The 12,865-nt window shown below is 37.0% G+C and overlaps 1 protein-coding gene across 3 annotated transcripts in view; it reads right to left on the reverse strand.

Moving 5' to 3' along the window:
- The window catches only part of src (v-src avian sarcoma (Schmidt-Ruppin A-2) viral oncogene homolog), a 44,676-nt gene extending 33,539 nt beyond the window's left edge, over window positions 1-11,137 (reverse strand). The window contains exon 1 of one of the 3 annotated variants that reach the window (XM_053482566.1): window positions 10,832-11,137. The gene's annotated coding sequence lies outside the window, so the exon portion shown is untranslated. Of the gene's footprint in view, window positions 1-10,200; window positions 10,392-10,827 lie in introns of those variants that run through there. The other 2 variants (XM_053482568.1, XM_053482567.1) reach the window with 2 other exon arrangements.
- Between the last annotated feature and the right edge of the window lie 1,728 nt (window positions 11,138-12,865).

Here is a 12,865-nt window from a genome sequence, read left to right on the forward strand (position 1 = left end):
TTTTGAGAAACAAGGGTTAGCACTGCCTCATGGCTTCTGCATTACCCATTATGTTTTTAGGTTGTGTGTGTGTGTGTGTGTGTGTGTGTGTGTGTGTGTGTGTGCACGCGCCTCAGTTCCTCTATCCAAGAGTGTTTGTAAGTATCTTATTAAGATCTCAAGAAGGGATTGGATGCGTTTAGGATTTTTAAGGAATTCTCAATTTAAGAGTTCAGCAGATGAACTGATTAGAGTTTGGAATTCACCAAGTCAGTCACAGCAAGGTCAAATGTCTGAAATAGTTTGGAGTATTTCAGACATACTCAATGAGAAGAAAAAAGAATTTTTGCTACTTTTAAAACAAACTTTCAATTAAAGAGACATTAAAATTGTAAAGACATAAAAAAATGTAAATGTCTTCAAAAGTTTTCTGAAAGTGAGAGCTTTAGTTTAAAGCCTACTGACAGGTTACTGTTCATGTAGTCTAGTCATAACATAAGTCCTTATAATATAGTTAGCGTGCATTAAAATGCAGTGCATCTAAATCTTAATGTAACAAATGTTTGTGTAATAATGATTTTTTTGGGGGCAGTCAAGGTTGTACAAATTATGACAACATTTCCATCTCCGTGGTTTTTACATAAATAACTTATTCTTTGAAAATCAATCTTAATGACTATGAATATATATATATATATATATATATATATATATATATGTACACCTCTTTTTAAAAACAAAATATCGTAAGCCCAAGAGGTTTTAAAAATGTTCTAGCCTAAATACAACTCTGATCGTGGTTTCTGATTTTCAGAATTGACCCTTTCAGTGTTTGCAGGTTTAAAGGAACTGCTTTGTTCCTTTTTGGGAGTGCATTTTTATAGCTAATCAGAACGCAGAGACCATAAACAATAACAAAAAAAACCTTCTTTTTAACCCACTCATGTTATAAACCTTTTTAGTCATTTCCTAATTTTCACGCTGTCCAACCCACACCTCTAATCAACAAAATCAGAGAGAAAGGTTCTTCAGTAACAATCGATCTACTGAGTGTACTGTGGGTATAGAAAAGAATTCCCCCTTCAAAATAATCACATTTTGTTACTTCACAGCCTGAAATCTAGACAAGTTTTATCCAGATGCATCTCATCAGTGCAACTTTTAACATCCAAATAAAATATATAACACAGATATATATTTCATAGAAAGGAATAAATAAATAAAAAACAGAATCACTGATTTGGAAAAGGAGTTCCCCCTCCCAAAAATGACTCAAACTCAATCAGGTGGAGCTAATCATCTTCCCAATGGCTCACAAACCCATTTGACTTTCAACTGTGAACAGCTGTGGTAATTTTAATAACCTTAACATGAAAAGTCCCTTTTTCAGTCCCTGCTAGTGCAACTAAACAAACAATTAACTATTGCTGTATGAAAAGCTCTCCAGGATAAAGTTGTACACAAACACAAGTCAGGAGATGAATTTTAAAAAGGCTTTAGCACTGCCTAGAAGGACAGCGAAGTGTATTATTAGGAAGTGAAATATATTTGGTACAACAAGGACCCTCCCTCCATCAGGACGTTGCTCCAAACTGAAATGATGAAAGAGCCAGGAGGAAGCTGCTCAGAGTGGCCTACTAAGAAGCCTACAGCAACTCTGAAGCAGTGGTCATTTGTGCATGTGACAACAATATCACAAAATCTCCACAAATGTGGCTTGTATAGGAGGTTTGCCAAACTTCAAAAACAAAGGTGGTCAGATGAGTCTAAAATTCAATTATTTGTCGACAACACTAAATAATGTGTCTGGCAGAAATTCAATACAACTTACTAACACCATTAATAAAACACCATTCCTATAGTAAAGCATGGAGGTGGTAATATGTTATTGGGGCGTCTCTCTGCAGCAGGAATTGGAGCATTTGTCAGGATAAAAGGAAACCGTACGGGGGGAAATACTGTCAAGAAAACGGCGAATGTCCTTGCATGGCCTAGTCAGAGCCCGGTCACCATCAAACATTCACTCAACATGATCGGTTCTGAAAACACGAGTCGTCAAATATCACAAAGTCTAGATGCGCAAAACTATGTGTTCCATTGAAAAGGAGATTAGATTCAGCTGATTGAGTTTACAAGTAATTTTAGAAGGAGATGAGATTCTTTTCCAAATCAATGATTCGTTTTTTGTTTTTTTCATGTTGCATTATATCTTTCACCTGGCTGTCAAAAGATGCAAATACAGCTGGATAAAACAAAAACTGTATGCGTGTTCACTTCAGGCTGCAAAGCTACAAAATGTGGGTAATCATTTTCTGTACCCGCTGTATATGTAAGAGTTTCATTCACAATGACATCTTCAATGTTTAGCGATATAAAAGTTAAAACAACTTAGAGATGCAAAAGGCTAGCCTACAATAATCACTCAGATGATGTGAATTCTTGTTTACAGACAATAATAGAGCATGGTTTTGGCTTTGCCATGCAGTAAATCTTTAATGCTCTAGTTCAAATGTTTCATGTGGGAAAATAAAATGGCTATGGTGTGAACCCGAGCCACGAGCAGGAGGAGAAACATACCAGAATTACCACTTTTTTCGATTACCAATTGACAAAAATGTCACACATTTTTAATTGGAAAAAAAAAAGAAATTGGAGGTGATGTTTACCAGAGATTAACAGAAATCTTCTCCCTGAACAATAATAGTAGTTAAGGTTAATAAGGTGATTTTATTAGTGTAACTGACTCTTCTGACATTTGCTATGAATGCTTAGCTGTAAGCTTCCTTTACAAGTTGAAGGCAGAATAATTAGGTTACATGGCCATAACATTTACATAGGCTACACCTGTACTAGGAACATCTACTGTAGTTATCAGTTTCACATCAGTAAACCTTTACAAATACAAGTTTGGGTAAAGGGTACAGTCAAATCTACTGGTCATAAAACTTTCATTATGACTTTGTAGGTTTGCCAATATATAATAAACTTGTCGCACTGCTGCAAATATCAAACTCACTGTAAAAGTCAGCAAATGGCAACAGCCAAAGGACGAGCGTATACAGTGCCATTGGGATAATCCACCATGGCATTTAAACTGAAATACAACACAAATGGCATATCAGCATAAAGGTTAGTCATCAAGAAGAAGCCGACAGCCACATCACAAGGCAAGGTTCTCCCGTGTAATGTACGGCGTCACACCCTCTAGATTTCCATACCAGTGTGTGAGCTGGCAGCCCAAAGCAGAGTTTTGATTTCTATCATTGTTCAGGCTGATATTTCAATATACAAATGACTTCCTCCAGACTCGTGGTTCTGCATTCTAACATGTAGCACTGTATTAACATTTCATATGGCTAAAGGGAATAAAAAAAACATTGCTGTGATCTTTAGATGAGATCCTTAACCATTGAGTCAAAAGAGCTGCATGGATCTTTTTTTAATAACATCAAATATCATGTATCAAATTATGATTTTTATACTTCAATAAAGATCTTTCGAAGAATTTTTATTCAACACTGTGTATATTAAAATGCAGATGTTTACATTTTGGTTTACAGACTTTTCATTAACAACCGAAAACACTCCATACTTTACCGCAATCCATACCTACACTCCACTTTAAATACTGTTATCTTATCTATTCTAGCAATAGTTCTGCTATTCAACAAAGGTACTGACTGAATATCTAGATGCATGAAATGTAAGGTTCCTTTGCCCTACATTATTCTCTTCACTAATATGGAAGTGAGGTATAAAACATGGTGTGATTTCCTGTCACAGGAGTCCATGGCATGAGGTTTTTTTTACATAATACTTTATTCCATTTGTAGCACAGCAATGTACCATTACATAGAATATTTATTGTGTTTTTAATCAATGTAAAGGGCCGTTTAATGTTGTGGAAGATTCATGAGTTAAGTTAGTTCCTCTTTCCACTTACATTACTGCAGCTATGAACTGTTAAAAAAAAATATATACATTTCCTGTGAAAATGGTAATGCAAAAAGTATTACTTTTGTTTAATTACCTTCATCCTTCATTATTAAATGGAGCTAAAGTTTTTCTTCACTTGACATGTAATTCAAGTCAAATCCAACTTGAAGTGGACTGCATTTAATTCAGCCGTGCTGTCATACACATTGTACTGTATATTATGCAATAGCCAAAACCCAGATCCAAAACCAGTGAAGAAAGCACCTTGAGCAAGAAAACACATCATCATAAACAACACTGTCTCATTAGTAATTGTTTCTAAGGGTTCGTCTCAGAACCGCCAGTGTTTTTCTGTTCGGAGGTAATTCGAGCTATAAGGCTAACTTGAATCCCAAATTCCTCTCTTACCCTGATTAAGGGCACTACTTGGTGTGTAAAACTAGGGATTGGAAACCCTAGTGGACTAGCTCTCCATTCATTTCCCAACAGCACTCTCTGTCGAGCCATATTGATTCAAAAGGCATTGTTACGACAATATTATTTGGAGAAGAACACAAAGTGAGTCAAATGTGCACAATTTTATGAATTTGGGAATTACAGATACACATTTGACAACATAAAATAAATCTAATCTTCTGTGTTATGACTTTGTGAACTCAATTTAGTGTGTCATGGGCAAATGAATGTAAAACCAATAATTACAATAATACAATAATTTATGCTCAATACATGATCATTTTCTGAATTTCTGAATATGCAAGTAAAACAATTACTATTAATATTATGACTATGAAAGGAGCGAGGCCTATGCGTAATGTAAGAGGGATTAAAACTGAAAGCTCAGAAAGGACAGGTGATTTTAGAAACTAGTTATATAAATAATCACTCTGAGGTTTACTCTGTAACCACATCGACAGATACGAGTAATGCAGGTGAACGTACAATTTTACCCCCCGATGCAAACCAAGGAAAAGAAGGTAGCCTGGTCCAGAACTAAGCTTACAGCTATAACTGGTGAGGCATTACTGTTTTTCACTCATCAACCATACATTGCAAAGAAGTTATTACACAAACCGGCTCTTCAAAACAATATGGCCTTGACATTGAGCTATAGCCATAGTCAAACCACAAACCCTTTTTAGACAAAGCAATGTACGAAACCAGAAGTTGAATTATTTAACCATGAATTTATTACAGACTGATTGTAATGTTACCACAAAGAAGAAGATACGGCCCACATAACATTCACATGTTCACATAAGGACCTCTCAGTACACAAGGACTTCTTTAGGCAGCTACATTTCTATACTTGTACAACAAGAAAAAAAAAAGAGGCTTCTGTCAGACTAAATCTCAACTTGCTTCTTTTTTTATGTCACCCAAGTGCTGGAGAGGTGGGGAAGTAAATGTGAGGGAAAAGAAAGGAGAGAACAGAGAAGGAATTGAGAAGAGATGTACAGCTTCTGTGGCTTCTCTCTTCTCCCGAGCTGACAGGAAGTAAACCTAACTCTGCGAGGACAGAGTCACTCTGTGTTCCTCGCCATGAACTCTCACATCACATCTTCCATTCTAATTTCCCGAACATGTGTATAGACGCAGGGGATCGGATCTCATGGTGGTTATCCACATCGTCATTCATAATTCCTTTTCACCTCGTAAAGCTTCCCACAGGTTTAACTAGTTTAACACATTATGCGCTTTTGCGTGAAAATTGGTTGGAATTTACAGGTCATATGCACACAGTTGTACTGGCTTTGTCCATAAATAACAACCTATACATGCTTAACGCCTTAGCGGTCAAAACCCCTCCAGTCACTGGTATTGAGCGAGCACTGCCCTCTTTTACCAAGCTCTACATGCCAGCTCTGCCACAAAAAAAGGTGGCATTTTCCCTGTCAGCTAAGTGTCCTTGAAATCACACTGAGCTAATTAGGACCATAAGTGGGGCAGTGTGATAGAAAAAAAAAAATATGACGGTGCTGTTACATTTACTGCCAGGAGTGAATTGTCTGCACTACAAAATACATCAGCTCGTTGGAAAACTGCAGAATCTTTCTCCTGATGGTTTAAAATGCTTATGAAATGCATTTTTTGAAGATTATAGCACTACATGCACGTTGTGCTCCCTCAAGGCTCTGTCTGGGCACATCAAGGTCTCATGTCACATACTAAATAAAAAACACAAAGCTCGCAAGCGACTGACATCACCAAACTATACAATTCTTTTTCTGACTTTGGTATTCTAAAGACTTCTGCTGCTGCCGTCATTAGTTACAACATCAATAAAGATTAGTGAGACCATTAAAAAGGCAGCCATGACACTACCTCCACTGTGCTTGACTGATGAGCTTGTATGTCTTGAATCATTGAGCAGATCCTTTCCTTCTCCACACTCACACTTTTCTATCACTTTATTAGAGATCAATCTTGGTTCCAGAGTTTCTATTTATTTTTTTTATTAGAGATGATGGTAAAAAAAATCTGTTCAGTTATGAATTGTGATTTTTGTGTGTGTGTGTGTGTGTGTGTGTGTGTGTGATGACTCACATATCGCTACAATTGATTCTAACTTTTTAAATGTATTAAACTATTTTTATGTTTATAATAGAGAAGAACCGGTTTATAAAAGAGATCAGCCTTGGATATAAATGATGCAGAAGCTTCTAAGTGGCACAACAGAAACATTTTATTGCGTTATATTATCAAAAATCACACATGTTAAAAGATCTGCCTTTTTCTCCAAACACTTTGAACGAATTTGTCGCAAACCCACTCATTACACAAGTCTTAAAACACTGTGATTGGAAACGAACACCGCGAGCGTTAGAAGCCCTGCATGCCTGCATTAGGACTTTGGAGCCATTTGAGGAAGTAAAACGTCACCGTTTCTTTAAAGAAATCTCCTCAAATGGCTCCAAAGTACACTCTGACCTGATTTACACATTTTCATTCTATTAGGTAAATGGTGCTCTTGGTTTTTAGTGAGACAACTAATGTTATAAGAATTGGCTACATTGAATTATGCAATAAACTATTTTAAAAGTTTAAAAATGTAACAAAATCAGGGGAAAATGTAACATTGTATATGGATATTTAAAAAAAATTCTATACTTATACAATTGCAATTTTAATTAAATCGCCACTGGTATCTTGATAATATTGTATCGGGGTGACTGGTTATTCCAGCCCTATTTCTTACAACCTCCCATCCCCATTTTTTAGATGTGAAAAGGCTACATCTTTTTCGCCGCCAAGATAGCTGTTCTTGGCTGGCAGGAGTAGAATCCAATGCTGTTCTGCTGTTGTAGTCAATCCACCTCGAGGTTCGTGCTGACATGCTTTTCTGCTCACCATGGTTGCAAAGAGTTATAATACAAGTTACTACACCCTTCCCGGCAGCTTGAGCCAATCTGGCTATTTTCATCTGACCTTTCTTATCATTGAGGCACATACCATAGTTTTTTCATTCATTTTCAGTCAGCAAAGCCATGACTCATCTGTATGGGGCAGCAAAGGTAAAAAATGTAACAGCCTAAGGGTTTTAACCGAAGTCACGTCCTCTGTGCCGAGAATTAGAGGAGGCTGCGGTAGAGAGTGTTGTGAATTTTTAGGGGCGGAGTCATAGCCAAACAAAAAATAAATAAGAACACTGGAAGTAAGCATCAGGTACATCGTTATAGATGGAAATGCAGTTTAATCCGGAACTTGTAAGGAGTCAGTGGTGAGGTAACCGTCCAATTATAACTTGTGACTAAACATCAAGCCATGGCCCTGTAACTTACCTACTCGAGTCTTAAAAGATGTGGGCAGATGTGACTCATTCCAAGATGACTGACTTTAAATTGGATCTGTGTATGAGTGATGAAAAAATATGCCCCAGGAAATGTTTTCCTGTAATGCGAAGTAATTAGGAAACCTGAGAAATAATATTGTAGTACTGATACATTTTTCATGATAAGTTATCATCGGAAATATGTTGTCGTTATTAAATTTTAATAAAGTAAGGACATATTTAAAATGAAGTATGTCCTTACTCTTGAATAAATATATATAAGTAAAATGTAATTTCAGGAATAAAGAGATTTTTCTGACTTTCCACATATAAAACAAACAATAAAACAGTTATTGATATAAAGACATTCAGACTTTTTAGTTTTACCCTTTTAAGTATGAATCAAAAACAAAACCACAATACTCGTCTGTTTGAGGCCAAACAGCATGTTGGCAATAACACTGGATTTAGTTGTAAAAATTGTGTCTTATGTACAACTCACGCACCACTAGAAAGTTCTACGTCACTGAATACTCTCACTTAATAATTACACAGAAACATGAGCCAATCTGCATTTTTAACCACGCTGGCAATGGCACTCACCTCTCATAATGTGAAGTTATGTGCTAAAGATCTACAACTTCTTTTTAAGACAGAAAACACTCAAGCTTAGGTTTATGGCCTTAGTTCATTTGGTCACAGAGTTTGTTTAATAAACTGATTTCAAAAGTAATTCCAGTTTAACTTGCAGCTCTTGTTTCCCTTCATGACCCCTCTTATACACATCTAAAGATGAAGCCACTTTTATCCACTTGCCAGATTTCCAACAAATTTAGGGAAACAGCAGAGCCATTGATGGTGTGGCCCAGTGTATCTATAGACACAGAGAGTCAGTGTATTACAGACAAAGGCTCCAGTACATTGGCATGCTCCCAAATTAACAGGAATCTTGCCTTCAAGAGCTGATTTTCCAGTGATCTCATTCGAGGCTGGCATAAAAACGTGCATAGCTTTCACTCTGAGGCATTCACAGAATTCCAAGAGGCATTAAGCTCACAATAAGCTCAAATTGGCTCTTCACTCCCTTTTCCAAAGGTCTTTACTGGTGCGAAAAAAGGCTAATGAAGGACCATCGATGTTATCTTAAAATCACATACAAGTGATTTCCACAAGTGATCAGTGTTCAGGAAAAGAAGAAAATAGAAGTTATGCTTCATCATCAAATATTCTTTAAACCTAAGCTCGTTCTGATAGATGCTGAACTTCGAAGGATTTAAATGGATGCTTAACTTGAAACCTTTTGAGGGTTACATGGAATCTGATAAGAGAGGTGATACGACACGCATCTGTGCTCCTTCTTTTCAAACGCTGCTGACAAATCCAACTACCAGCTGCTAAAACATAGGCCAAGCTCGACAAGCTGGTAAACCTTCTTTGCTAAATGGCAAGTCCTGAGAAACAGAAACAGTCTCGGAATTACAACCACTGACTCTAGGTTTAGGTATTGTTAAGAAAACAGTATGAGAATCAGAACATCGCAAACGATTATTGAACAATCTGCTCAGGAATATGTATGCTGGAAAAATAATTACCAGCTAGTAGCTCCTTGTGTTTTCACAGCCGAGTTGGACTTTTCACCAAGCAATAGGGTAAGACTATTAGCATTCAAATGGATGTGGATGACAAGATCTCCTCTCAATATCAAGTACACTATTACAAAAATAGCTTTTTGAGGGTTCAATGGCTACCATTCTTTCTAATAGAGTGGTTTCTGGAGGGGAAAACCCTATGTTCCAATTTTTTTTTTTTTTTTTTTTAGCAAAAGATCCTCATAGAAGTCCATTCTACGTGACAAATTCATAGTATACATTAAGTGTTTGCTTATTAAAAGTGGTGATGCACAGTTAATAGTATATAAATCTAAATTGCACTATGGACCTGTGCAAAAGATGGAAATTTATTACAAGTAATATATGCATAATTGGGAATTTATGTAAGTCTGTCAATAATTTAAGTTTTGAGGTGCTAAATAAATATTGGTGTTATTGTTATATTAACGTTATCATTTATGCCTTTAGTTGCTGTAAGGCTGGATAAACACATTTGAAAACTAAGTGGTACATTTAATAGTTAAATATCATATTTTATCAAAATCTAAATCAAACCGTGCAGCCCTAATTAAAATGGTAGTTTTTGTACGTCACATGGAACACATTTTAATGAGGAAACAGACTTGAACGGATTAGTTTGGAGCTTATGGTTTAGTCGCCAAAGTGCTTTATTCCTCTTGTACCACAATACTTTTCCAACACTAAACACTGTAAGTTGTAAGTAAAAAACACTTCTTTTTTTTTTTTACTTTTATCAATTTCCAATTACATAGAACATTCACAAAACAAGTTGGATAGTGTTCTCCAGGTTTATAGTTTTGACATTAGTTTGGATCGACTGTTTTATATGAGGAAGAGAAACAATCGCTGGTATTTATTGAACAAATAAACCATATGACTTACTGTATGGTAGAGACTCAGAGGCTTTTCACGCTGTAACAGTTGGAACACCTCTTCCTTAATGAATGGCTTTGGAAATATTTGAGAAGACTTAGCTCTGAAGGCATAAAAGTCTGTACATGTTCCTGCGTTTGATCACAACGCATCCCATGCACAAGTGTGTGTTTCTTTTGACTCATTTGGAGTGGGAGCATAATCCCGAGCACATGACAGTGCAAAGAGAAGTTGCTTTCTCATTAATGAGGGATTTAAACGCTACCAGCTATAGCCAAACTGCTATTCAGGAAGTAAAAAAAATAATAACCAGGATTGAGAATATTAATTAGGTTTTTTTTTTACAGTAAAATACAGGTCGTGGTTCGATTCTCCACTCTACGTCATTCGTGATTTATTTAAAACAAAATGATTTTCTTTCTTTTAACAAAAAAAGACAGTAAAGAAGTCGTTTGATGTGTAGACGGTGTGTGATGTCAGCTGAGCGTCTGGAAGCGATACTAAGTAACAGCCGTGTGTATCGCCTCCGTCCTACTGAAGCAGCCCAGCCTAGCGCACAGCACACCGTCAGGATTACCGGACTACACCACCATATTTAGCGACACGAGCGTTGAAGAAATAAAGCAATACACTCACTCACCCCGGCGTTTTCCCTGTTTGCTGCACCGGCGTCTCGCTTCAATCTCTATCTCTGTCACTCACACACACACACGGTAGTCCCAGGAAGAGCAGAACTCAGATTTCCATCGCAACAAACAGGACGACTAGCGAGAGCTCTGGAGAGAGCTTCATTGAGGGAGCAGGGCAGGGTTAGTGAGGTCAGGACTCTCCCTGACAATCCGCACGCCAGCTGCAAACATCCTAATTATGAACAGCGTGTTTTTTTCCCCTTTAAAGAAGGGGATATCCACGATTCCGGTATCTGCGATCATGCGCTATTTCATTAAATTATTATCACATTTGATATATACATGCATTTACACGCAATTCAAAGTCCATCCAGGGTTACAGCAGTGTAAACCAAACACCCGTCGCCAAAAAGGAAAAAATAAAACCTGTTACAATGAGGAGCTAGCCACAATGCTGAAGGCTATGGAGAAAGACAGAGGGACACTTTCAGACTGTGACCAGCAGGGGGCGAAACACCCCGTTTGTCCCATAGTTTAAAGTTATTATACTGCATCGTATGAGAATTTACTATACTATATTTATCAATATACAGTCCGATCCCACAGTCTGAGACATTAAACCCTTTTTTAATGGAAATAAACGGAGGTTGATATACAAAATAAGTTGATAGCAAATAAAGCACATGTTCAATATCTTGAATAATTCATTCATTCATGAATCTTCTATACTGCTCATCCAATACAGGGTCAAAGGAAGCCTGCAGCCAATCCCAGGAAACTTTGGCCACAAAACGGGGTACACCCTGGACTTGGTGCTAGTCCATTGCATTGCACCAGTTAACCTTATCAGCATGTCAGTGAGAACATGCAAGGCGGGAATCAAACCCACGACCCTAGAGATGCGCGGCCACAGTGCTCACCACTACACTAAATATAACCATGCTATCTTAAGCATGTATATGTTTAAATAAATGGTTTAGTGGTATTTTACCTTTATTGAATGGCCGCACGGTGGTGTAGTGGTTAGAACTGTGGCCTCAGGTGTCAAGGGTTTGATTCCTGTCCCGTGTCTGAATACTGAAAACTTGGAGTTTGCATGTTAACAGATTAAAATACCACCAAAATACGTTATACATGTCTAAGTACTGTATATTAAAGCATACATATCTTTCTGAGAATCAATGCTTTAGCTCAGTGGTTATTATCTGATCATGGGACTGCTGGTGGCTTGGTATTTTTGGATGGTTTATGATTCCCAACCAAGGAATGTCACCTGATGTGTTCTTTTCAACACTGCATCTTAATAATGTAAACAAATTATATTTTGAATCAGTAAAAACTTTTAACTAATACCTGTTTTGACAGCGAATACTCTGTGGTCATTCTTATTTCACAGATACACAACACATCACATTTTGTGTATTGTAAGGGTGTATAAGTACTCTTATAGGGCCTAAAAGTTGGAATGTGCGGGTGGAAGGAGGTAGGGATGAGAGCCACAAAGATTTTGTTGTTTTAAGGCATTGTCCATAAGGGGAAATAACAAACACAAGTTGACAAAAATCTTTTAAAAAGCACTATTGTCCTACCAATACGCTGTACCAACACTTGCTCTCCACAGATATTTCCCTTTCAACAGATGTCACAAATTCCCATACCACTGATCAATGAATGTTAGGTCAAATTGGGTTAAACACAGCCCCGGCTTATTGCCACAGGAAAAAGAGCAGCTGCTTCATTGTCTGCCGGACCATGGAATTGTTTCATTTGCTCATATAAGGAAGTAGCTTCAATATGTAAAATTCCCATATGAAAGTGCTAATTATTTGTTAAACCAGCTAGCCATTTATTAATAACTTACAGTTAAAGGTCAAACTGTAATATATAATACTTTATATAGGAGTTATTTGTTATTCATCCAGTAATGATGCATACATTAAGCACATTAATGTCGTTCCAAAATTACCTTAAAATAACTGGTCCACTCCAACATCTTGCTGATTTAAAACAAATGTATCATGATCCAGAGCATCTTATCATGTGTA

Source organism: Clarias gariepinus, chromosome 22, assembly GCF_024256425.1.
Source record: "Clarias gariepinus isolate MV-2021 ecotype Netherlands chromosome 22, CGAR_prim_01v2, whole genome shotgun sequence".
NCBI classification, from domain to species: Eukaryota; Metazoa; Chordata; class Actinopteri; order Siluriformes; family Clariidae; genus Clarias; species Clarias gariepinus.